The sequence below is a fragment of the Prosopis cineraria genome, unplaced genomic scaffold (assembly GCF_029017545.1).
Source record: "Prosopis cineraria cultivar Desert tree isolate PC_DT_omini unplaced genomic scaffold, ASM2901754v1 PC12, whole genome shotgun sequence".
NCBI classification, from domain to species: Eukaryota; Viridiplantae; Streptophyta; class Magnoliopsida; order Fabales; family Fabaceae; genus Prosopis; species Prosopis cineraria.
The window spans coordinates 9,909,639-9,920,802 of NW_026555343.1; the positions used below are offsets into that span (position 1 = coordinate 9,909,639).

The 11,164-nt window shown below is 33.1% G+C and overlaps 2 long non-coding RNA genes across 7 annotated transcripts; both read left to right on the top strand.

Moving 5' to 3' along the window:
• Nucleotides 1-281: 281 nt before the first annotated feature.
• On the top strand, nucleotides 282-3,369 carry LOC129289447 (uncharacterized). 3 transcript variants are annotated; one of them, XR_008588117.1, is made up of 5 exons: nucleotides 283-553; nucleotides 683-871; nucleotides 945-1,132; nucleotides 1,940-2,008; nucleotides 3,077-3,369. It is a non-coding gene; the product is annotated as an uncharacterized LOC129289447 (long non-coding RNA). The 3 variants fall into 3 exon arrangements; XR_008588118.1 differs by having other exon boundaries at nucleotides 992-1,132; XR_008588119.1 differs by lacking the exon at nucleotides 1,940-2,008 and having other exon boundaries at nucleotides 282-553.
• A 3,950-nt stretch (nucleotides 3,370-7,319) lies between these two features.
• Nucleotides 7,320-10,536, top strand: LOC129289539 (uncharacterized). 4 transcript variants are annotated; one of them, XR_008588152.1, is made up of 5 exons: nucleotides 7,320-7,593; nucleotides 7,723-7,911; nucleotides 8,037-8,172; nucleotides 8,980-9,048; nucleotides 10,118-10,536. It is a non-coding gene; the product is annotated as an uncharacterized LOC129289539 (long non-coding RNA). The 4 variants fall into 4 exon arrangements; XR_008588149.1 differs by having other exon boundaries at nucleotides 7,323-7,593; nucleotides 7,985-8,172; XR_008588150.1 differs by having other exon boundaries at nucleotides 7,325-7,593; nucleotides 8,032-8,172.
• Nucleotides 10,537-11,164: the final 628 nt, after the last annotated feature.

Sequence of the window (11,164 nt, forward strand, 5' to 3'; positions counted from 1 at the left end):
CTAACAACAGTAGCATTAGCCCTTGGCGTGCCATGAGAGACCTAACTAGCAGAGTGCTTAGGAGGTACTAGCCCTGTGTGATGGCTAACTGTAATAACCTTAAAATTTTTTTTTCAAAAAAAAAGGAAGAAGATAAATTAAATGATTTTTTTTATTGTTTTAAATATATAATAAATAGGGAGTAATGATTTAGTGGGAACTATGGTAATTTGTTACTTGGAGGTAGGAGGTTCGAATCTTACCTATATTAGAGAAAATTTCATTTTTGTTGGCATCGAATGAAGTTACCAAAATGCCCTTACCTCTTGTGTAATTTTAGAAAATATCTATAGGGTTTCTTGTAATTTTCCCTAATAAACATTATCTCTTTAAATTTCTTTCCCTGGTCGGTCAAGAACAGAGCACGAGGGGAGAGAGGGAGAGAAATTCTGGGTCTAGAAATTTCGAGCTTCTCTGTCTTCTCCATCGGTCTTCCTCATCCTTCCTTCTCCAATGTTCTTCCCGTGTCACCGGCGATCGTGGATGCTCAGCACTGCCTTGCAAAAATGCCCAGGTTCTCCATGATTCTTCTTATCTCTGTTTTGTTTTCCTTGCTGTATCTACGTCGTCGGTGTGCGTAAAAGGCTGAGTTTCTGGAGGCTGTGGACGGTTGGAAACGTCCTTCTTGTTCTTTTGCTGTCAGTGTGTCTCTGTAGGTGCTGCCATTAGCGAGTCCTTCTTCATGCTCTCTGCCTCTGTTCCTTTTCTTTTTCGTGCTGCTGTTCTATCTTGCTGTGCACATCTGGGTCGTTGGCTGATGGAAGAAATCAGGTCGCTGGAGTGGGTGTACTGATCGCCAATCCGAATCAGCGCTGAGTTCCTTTTTCTTCTCGTGAGTGATGCTCTGTTTTCCTTCTTTTTGGTTCAGACAAATATCTTATCTTCTCTCCCTATTCGGTTGACAGCCCCTTGGTTTCTTCCTCCTTTATTTTGTTCGTTTGTGGTTGGGAAGTGAAGGAAGAGCTGATATGGTGCTGTGGAAGGATTAATTTGTGGGTTGAGGCAGAAATATTGCTATATTCTTCTTCCCCTGTTCAGTTGTGGATTCAGTTTTCTTCCTCCCTCTGTGTGTGTGCACTGTCGGCTAACTAAGGTGAGAACTCTTCAGCTTTCTTCCTTGATGAACTTGCGTGAGAGGAAGTGTGAGTTGATATTGAAATTACAGAATTTTTTTAGAGTATTCTACTGCTGTTGCTCGTGCTGTTGTGGGATCTAGAAAGTGATTTCCAAGGCTTCATTATATATATATATATATACACATATATATATGGGTCTGGATTCTAATCTGAATTAAATTTTGTTAGATTGGTTGATATTGAGAATTTGACTAGAATGAGAATTAATAAGAAATTAATTTGGAATTATAAATTAAGATTTGATGTTTACAAGTTGTTAGATGAAATGTCTGTTAGGTGGAGTCTACTTGAATATGTATTTTTTTGAATGTTTACTAAAAATTTTTTTTAGCATACTTGGTATAGGTTATTGATGTATTAACTTGAGATTTGAGGAAGAATTGATTAGCTAAGCTCTTGAGAGTCTAATGGTTGATACTTACAAACCTTAGTGTTGTTGAATTATTTAATCTTGATATGCATGAAAGATGTTCGATGACTTGAGAGAGTAAATGTGGGGGTGTGTGTGTATTTAGATATGTTTATACGCAACCTGATTAATGTTTGGTTACATAATTTAAAGAATAGTTGGGAAAACAAATTAAGATATAAGCAATTTGTTGGATGGGAAGTAGGCATGTAAAGTATTCAAAGGATGGAAGAAATTAAGATTTGGTTGATTAAATTATAATGATTTGAAGTCAATTCACTATAGTGTTTTCAATATTAGAAAATAACTTATTTAACTAAAGTAAGTCCATTAAATCTTTCTTTATATTGAATAGGATGCTAAGAGAAAGGAGGAGTTGATTGAAGTTCTAAGAAATGAATTTTGATGCTCGGGCATATTATAGGTAAGTGGATAGCGTCCCAACTGCATTATCATAAAAATTAGTTTCTGAAATATTATATTTATGCAAATCATTTTAATGACAATTATGTTAAGTATTGAATATTTTGTCATTTAAATTCTTATTTTGGGAAATTATAAAGAAGTTTTGAAAGATAATTGAGTTATGGTATGCGTATGTTTTTTTTATAATGAATACTTTTAAAAAAATTGATGAGATTATTTTTATCAACCCTGGTTATTCTGAGTTATGCAATAAATGCCAAATATGGACTTCAGATATGAAATTTTATCGTGGCATGTTTTAATGCTCAAAAGTATTCATGCGAGTTTGATTTTGAGAATGAGAACTGTATCTTGAAAATGATGATTTTCTCGCATGTTTGAAAATGGTTTTAAAAAGGGACTTTATACGGAACACTGGTTGCTAACGGTAGTTCCGTTAGCCCTTGGCGCGCCATGGTACACCTAGCTAGCAGGGTGTTTATAGGAGGTGCTAGCCCCGTGCGATGGCCAACGCACGTGGAACGGAGGGATGGTTATTCGTGAGCATTGTACTCACGTTTGATTTCGTGGCTTTGAGCCGCGTTTGGTTAGTATTACCCTCGTGGACTGGGTGTCCACGTTTGTTTCGTGGCTTCGGCTGCGTTTGGTAATTTACCCTTGTGGATTGTGTGTCCACGTTTGTCTTCGTGGCACAAGCCGCGTTTGGATTATTTACCTTCGTGGACTTTGTGTCCACGTTTGATAATTGTTCTGATAAGTCCCTATGGTTATGAATCTGGTTATTGGTGATTTGATATCCCATTGGTTTTTATTGAGTAATTTATTTACAAGTATTTATTTCCGTTATGAGACTTCTTAAAATCAAGTGAAATTAACATTTGATATGATAGTTCAATAAATTGAGATTTTATTTGAAATTTACAGAGCCATTTTATTGTGAAGTTTATTAAATTTTTATAAAGATTTTGTCTGTTTAACTTACACAACTATTTCAAACTTTTCATTTTATTCATGTGAAATTATTTATTGTTGGGACGTTATTCACTGGAAAATTATTTGGTCTCAGATAGCATAATTGACGCTGTACGTCTTACTTACCAATGACGGATGTTTTCGGAGTGGAGGCTTGCTTTGTAAACATGGCTTATTGATGTAAATATGAAATTTATGTATTATGTCATGAGATATATGATTAGGTGCTCCACATAACTTATAATTAAAATCCTTAGTTTATTATACATTTTGTCTGCTGGCTTGAAGGAGCCGAGTTCTTGATAGATATAATGTTTGAGGAAAATTTTTATGATACAGAATTTTTGGTAGATCTTATTTACAAAGATGGTTCTGTTAAAATTTTTACGAGATGTTGAAATAATTAGTAGTAATAGTATTAAATGTTAGTGAATAATTGAGTACTTTTTTTTGTAATTAAATGAAATAAACCTTGAATTTGTGGCTTACGGGATGTATGTGTGGTTCGCATCCTGTGCCGGTCACCTCCTATTTTGGGGTGTGACAGATTGGTATCAGAGCTTAGGTTTCTCATAGTTATGTGGAGCAAGGACTCTTTAATGGAATCTCAATTATCATTATGAACCCGGGCATAATAATAATTGAGGCATCATTGAAGGCCTTTTAGGAGTGTTGTTGTGTCCTTCTTTCTTTTTGTAAGTCACACTTATTGCATACAAGTCTTATCTATTAAGCTGAACACATATTATGTTTTGTTCTGTAGTGAAACAGTCTATTAGATATTGAATATCAATTAGAAAGATCTATAGAAGAGTTTGATAAAAAAAAGGGGGTGCTTAACTAGGTGTCAAGATTCTTAGTATGAATAAGCCCTCATGGGCTGAGTTTTGGAAGAGGTTGTTTTATTGTAGTTGAGTATTTGCTAAGTGTTGAATTGCTAGTTATTTTCCCTGTTTAAAAGATTGGGTATTGTGTGATTATGATTTGTGTGTTGTGCGAGTTTGTTTTTCTATGTTTGAAGTTTCCTATCTCTACTCTACACAAAAAATAAATAAATAATAATAATAATGGCTAAAGATATTTCAAGAAAGTGATTTAGAAATCATGGTCGAATCTCATGTGTAGTACTTATTTTGGCTCCATGAAAAAAAAAAAACTCAATGATATAATATAGAAGTCATAACAATTATTATCATATTTTTGTCTTATAAGGATCACGTGTTTGTTGATTTCAATTTTACTTTTTGTTACATACCTGAATATTCTTCTATGGTAGCGAGTCATCGTCCTATTAGTAATAAGTGTTTGGGTGATTAATTGTATAAAACTTTTAATATTGGGTATTGATTGAAGGTGGAGAATTTCTTAATGACTTTCCATGAGGCTTATAAGGTTTGTATGATAAAATTATTATAAAAGAGGTGTGAGTAAGAATTATAAAGATCAATTGAGCTATTATTTTGATGAGAGATTTATAAGTTTTGAAACACTACACTTCTACCCAAAAATAAGGCTTGAAGGACAGGGTAGAAATTTAAACTCTTGATTCATAATGATAGTACGAATGAGTGTGTTAGGTGTTAAAATAGGCCATGCATAATGTGACAAAAAGATTTAAAAACTCAAGTAATGAGAGGCTTGAACGATGGCTTAAAGTGGAGGATAGAAGCTAACATTATTTAGTAGTTTGACTTACATATGATTTAATATGTGTTAATGTCATTCAGGTGGTCACCTTAAGCTATAAGGTCAATCTTAAATAGGAAACTAAATTTTTATGTTTTACGAATGGTTAGAAATATGTTTGTGTTAAAGTTTTGCAAGAGAATGTAAATTCAAGTATTTGACCCTTAAAAATAGAACCAAATGAATAGTAAAATATATGTATGTACTTGATGGCCTTAAATGTTGAGTTTGAAGCTGAAATTTGGCATGCATTTAGGGGATATATTGGAGTTTCATTTATTTAAATATGGTAATTTTTGAAGATGGAGGGAATATTTATAAATTTTTTCAGCACAAAAAGCTGCTATGAAACATTTCTGCATAGTTTGTATCGGATTTGGAGTTTTATCATCTTCATGAACTTAATGGACTCTAATGTCTTTGAAATCTTAACAGTAGATAGTGTGTTATTATCTACCTTGAAAATCCTAATTTGTTACAATTGGATATTCTTAATTCAAGTTATGGTCATCTAAAATTTAGGATCAATTATTTGTTCATAGTATGGTAAATTACATGACGAGAGATTAAGATCAGTTGTTCTTTAAATAACTATATTGGTTACCAATAAGATGTTTTAAGCATCATAAGTGAGTTGAAATGGTCTTGTGATAAATAGTGGAAGGTAAAATTTGTAGAGGATGAATCTTGAGAAAAGAATGCTCAAAAGTTACATGAATGTATAACATTCACATGCCTTTAAATTGTCATCAAGGGAAGGGATATTTCAATCTTAGAGAGAGAGAGAGAGAGAGAGAAAAGAAAAGGAATTGTTCATGATAGTAGTGGAATTTTATCCTTTTGCTTCAGCCCCTATAAATTACAATTCTACCCTTATTAGAAAATCAGATTTTCTTACCTTCCCATTTTAATTGTACGGTATACCCATGAGAGATTCATATCCTTAATATATATATATATATATATATATATCCTTTGCCTCTATCCTTTTCCTTTGCTTCTAGAGTGCTTATCGGGGTGGGTGATTCTTTCGCTACGATCTACAATTATTGGGGGTCAAAGTAGTGCACCTGTCTTTTCTGTCATGTTTCGCCATCGTCCTCCCCGCATCTCGTCATGAGAACTTCTTCTCCCTTTTTCTCTGTCGTTGTTTATCTAGCTTGAGGAAGCTTGAGGTTCTTCTCCTAATTCCATGCTTCATGTCCTCTAGATCTTTCCCTTCCTCTTTGATTTTCTGCCGCTTCAATTTTTTTTTAATCTTAATTGCTATGTTGTGACAATGTTAGAAGGAAGTTTGTTGGATTTGTAGGAAGCCTAATAAAATTCTATCATATATTATAAGGAGATTGAAAGGGGAGAGAACTTGGTTTTATAGTCTAAACAATAGTGCTTGTAGGGCATCTACTAATATGTCTATTAAAAGAGTTTTGTTTAGTTATGATTTTTTTTAAAATTTCATTAACTCTCATGAGGATATACTTTGTTGAGGGGTTAATTATTCATGAATCCGATTTGAATTTTTGAAGAGTCTTGATTGTGAGGCTATTATGAAACAAACTGGACTTTGGAAAATGTATAGGCAATTATCATAATTATGTTGTTTTATGACTTGATTTTGGGAATGTACCTAAGGTGCTTGTTAAAATAGGTGATGGAAGAACTTTGGAATTTTAGAGTGATTAAGGGTGGTGTGTATGTATTACACTCTTCATTAAAGTTTAGTGATGTGTATTAGAGAAATATTGGAAAGAGAGATTAAAATGTAACCAAAATGTTTGATATAAAAGCATATATATAAAGAATTGAAGAGATTGAAGAAGTTGAGGCATAAATTATAGTGTATTGAGAACTTTGTTGATTATGGTGTTGCTAAGAAGGAAGTTTATCAAACCTAGGTAAAGGCTATCAAAATCTTGTGTGGACAATTGATGTCAAAAGCTAAAGTTTATAATTGGGGAAAGGAAGTATTCTTTTTAAGGTGTCTTCTATGAAAGACATAATGAGATTTGGCAAAAAAAAAAATAAAATAAAATAAAAAATGCAAGTTGAGTTCAAAGTATGTTGCCTCGTTTACTTAGAGAGGGTTGGTAACATTGTTTATCATTCAGTACTACTACTTGAATTATTGAGTACCTACCAAAGGATTAATGTGTTGATGCTTTGGAAACATATATATATATATATATATATATGATGCATCTCATATGATCAAGACTCAAAGAATTTAAATAAACCTATATTTATTGAATGAAAAGGTTCTTACGAGCATTTTGATAACCAAGTAAAGCTCTTATCAAGAGAAATCGCTATAATGAAAGTGTGATGGTGCTATCATTCTTAGTAAGGATTTAAAAAGGAAGTTGAAAGTATAATGTGTGCTAAATATCCACATTTAATTGAAAATTGAGAAAAGCATTATTTTAAATTCGGAGGACCGAATTTTTTTAAGGTGGGGAGAATGTAATAACCTTAAAATTTTTTTTTCAAAAAAAAAAAGGAAGAAGATAAATTAAATGATTTTTTTTATTGTTTTAAATATATAATAAATAGGGAGTAATGATTTAGTGGGAACTATGGTAATTTGTTACTTGGAGGTAGGAGGTTCGAATCTTACCTATATTAGAGAAAATTTCATTTTTGTTGGCATCGAATGAAGTTACCAAAATGCCCTTACCTCTTGTGTAATTTTAGAAAATATCTATAGGGTTTCTTGTAATTTTCCCTAATAAACATTATCTCTTTAAATTTCTTTCCCTGGTCGGTCAAGAACAGAGCACGAGGGGAGAGAGGGAGAGAAATTCTGGGTCTAGAAATTTCGAGCTTCTCTGTCTTCTCCATCGGTCTTCCTCATCCTTCCTTCTCCAATGTTCTTCCCGTGTCACCGGCGATCGTGGATGCTCAGCACTGCCTTGCAAAAATGCCCAGGTTCTCCATGATTCTTCTTATCTCTGTTTTGTTTTCCTTGCTGTATCTACGTCGTTGGTGTGCGTAAAAGGCTGAGTTTCTGGAGGCTGTGGACGGTTGGAAACGTCCTTCTTGTTCTTTTGCTGTCAGTGTGTCTCTGTAGGTGCTGCCATTAGCGAGTCCTTCTTCATGCTCTCTGCCTCTGTTCCTTTTCTTTTTCGTGCTGCTGTTCTATCTTGCTGTGCACATCTGGGTCGTTGGCTGATGGAAGAAATCAGGTCGCTGGAGTGGGTGTACTGATCGCCAATCCGAATCAGCGCTGAGTTCCTTTTTCTTCTCGTGAGTGATGCTCTGTTTTCCTTCTTTTTGGTTCAGACAAATATCTTATCTTCTCTCCCTATTCGGTTGACAGCCCCTTGGTTTCTTCCTCCTTTATTTTGTTCGTTTGTGGTTGGGAAGTGAAGGAAGAGCTGATATGGTGCTGTGGAAGGATTAATTTGTGGGTTGAGGCAGAAATATTGCTATATTCTTCTTCCCCTGTTCAGTTGTGGATTCAGTTTTCTTCCTCCCTCTGTGTGTGTGCACTGTCGGCTAACTAAGGTGAGAACTCTTCAGCTTTCTTCCTTGATGAACTTGCGTGAGAGGAAGTGTGAGTTGATATTGAAATTACAGAATTTTTTTAGAGTATTCTACTGCTGTTGCTCGTGCTGTTGTGGGAGCTAGAAAGTGATTTCCAAGGCTTCATTATATATATATATATACACACATATATATATGGGTCTGGATTCTAATCTGAATTAAATTTTGTTAGATTGGTTGATATTGAGAATTTGACTAGAATGAGAATTAATAAGAAATTAATTTGAAATTATAAATTAAGATTTGATGTTTACAAGTTGTTAGATGAAATGTCTGTTAGGTGGAGTCTACTTGAATATGTATTTTTTTGAATGTTTACTAAAAAAAATTTTTAGCATACTTGGTATAGGTTATTGATGTATTAACTTGAGATTTGAGGAAGAATTGATTAGCTAAGCTCTTGAGAGTCTAATGGTTGATACTTACAAACCTTAGTGTTGTTGAATTATTTAATCTTGATATGCATGAAAGATGTTCGATGACTTGAGAGAGTAAATGTGGGGGTGTGTGTGTATTTAGATATGTTTATACGCAACCTGATTAATGTTTGGTTACATAATTTAAAGAATAGTTGGGAAAACAAATTAAGATATAAGCAATTTGTTGGATGGGAAGTAGGCATGTAAAGTATTCAAAGGATGGAAGAAATTAAGATTTGGTTGATTAAATTATAATGATTTGAAGTCAATTCACTATAGTGTTTTCAATATTAGAAAATAACTTATTTAACTAAAGTAAGTCCATTAAATCTTTCTTTATATTGAATAGGATGCTAAGAGAAAGGAGGAGTTGATTGAAGTTCTAAGAAATGAATTTTGATGCTCGGGCATATTATAGGTAAGTGGATAGCGTCCCAACTGCATTATCATAAAAATTAGTTTCTGAAATATTATATTTATGCAAATCATTTTAATGACAATTATGTTAAGTATTGAATATTTTGTCATTTAAATTCTTATTTTGGGAAATTATAAAGAAGTTTTGAAAGATAATTGAGTTATGGTATGCGTATGTTTTTTTTATAATGAATACTTTTAAAAAAATTGATGAGATTATTTTTTATCAACCCTGGTTATTCTGAGTTATGCAATAAATGCCAAATATGGACTTCAGATATGAAATTTTATCGTGGCATGTTTTAATGCTCAAAAGTATTCATGCGAGTTTGATTTTGAGAATGAGAACTGTATCTTGAAAATGATGATTTTCTCGCATGTTTGAAAATGGTTTTAAAAAGGGACTTTATACGGAACACTGGTTGCTAACGGTAGTTCCGTTAGCCCTTGGCGCGCCATGGTACACCTAGCTAGCAGGGTGTTTATAGGAGGTGCTAGCCCCGTGCGATGGCCAACGCACGTGGAACGGAGGGATGGTTATTCGTGAGCATTGTACTCACGTTTGATTTCGTGGCTTTGAGCCGCGTTTGGTTAGTATTACCCTCGTGGACTGGGTGTCCACGTTTGTTTCGTGGCTTCGGCTGCGTTTGGTAATTTACCCTTGTGGATTGTGTGTCCACGTTTGTCTTCGTGGCACAAGCCGCGTTTGGATTATTTACCTTCGTGGACTTTGTGTCCACGTTTGATAATTGTTCTGATAAGTCCCTATGGTTATGAATCTGGTTATTGGTGATTTGATATCCCATTGGTTTTTATTGAGTAATTTATTTACAAGTATTTATTTCCGTTATGAGACTTCTTAAAATCAAGTGAAATTAACATTTGATATGATAGTTCAATAAATTGAGATTTTATTTGAAATTTACAGAGCCATTTTATTGTGAAGTTTATTAAATTTTTATAAAGATTTTGTCTGTTTAACTTACACAACTATTTCAAACTTTTCATTTTATTCATGTGAAATTATTTATTGTTGGGACGTTATTCACTGGAAAATTATTTGGTCTCAGATAGCATAATTGACGCTGTACGTCTTACTTACCAATGACGGATGTTTTCGGAGTGGAGGCTTGCTTTGTAAACATGGCTTATTGATGTAAATATGAAATTTATGTATTATGTCATGAGATATATGATTAGGTGCTCCACATAACTTATAATTAAAATCCTTAGTTTATTATACATTTTGTCTGCTGGCTTGAAGGAGCCGAGTTCTTGATAGATATAATGTTTGAGGAAAATTTTTATGATACAGAATTTTTGGTAGATCTTATTTACAAAGATGGTTCTGTTAAAATTTTTACGAGATGTTGAAATAATTAGTAGTAATAGTATTAAAATGTTAGTGAATAATTGAGTACTTTTTTTTGTAATTAAATGAAATAAACCTTGAATTTGTGGCTTACGGGATGTATGTGTGGTTCGCATCCTGTGCCGGTCACCTCCTATTTTGGGGTGTGACACTAACGTACATGGAATGGAGGGATGGTTAGTTGTGAATATAGTACTCACGCTTTATTTCATGGGCCTTATGCTTGTGCTTGTTTTTATGGCTTCAAGCTGCTTTTTAATTATTTATTCTCATGGATTATGTATTCATGCTTGGTAATTGTTCTAATCAAATCTACTAACAGTGAATTTTGGAAATTAATTTTTCTTAAAATTTGATTTTTTTAAAGCAAACTATTATTTTTACTATATTTGAATTTATATATTAAGCTATATATTTCCTAAAGTGTTTTAACATGTTGATGTTTAAAGTGGATCTTGAATTTCTAATAAAATTGTAATTGAATTCCTACATTTATAGTTTTTGCATTTACATAACTGTTGATATATATATATAGGAGGTATGTGCTATATTATTTTCAATTGATTATTTTATTAAGTTTATAAGAAACTCATTGTTGTATCTTCCATTATTTTCACCAATTGTAATTGGAATGTTAGTCACTAGAACATTATTTTTTGTCTCAAATAGTGTAGCTAACATTGTACGTCATGCTGACTACTGAGGGACTTTTTGTTGAGCAAGGTAAAGATTTGTTTATAAATAT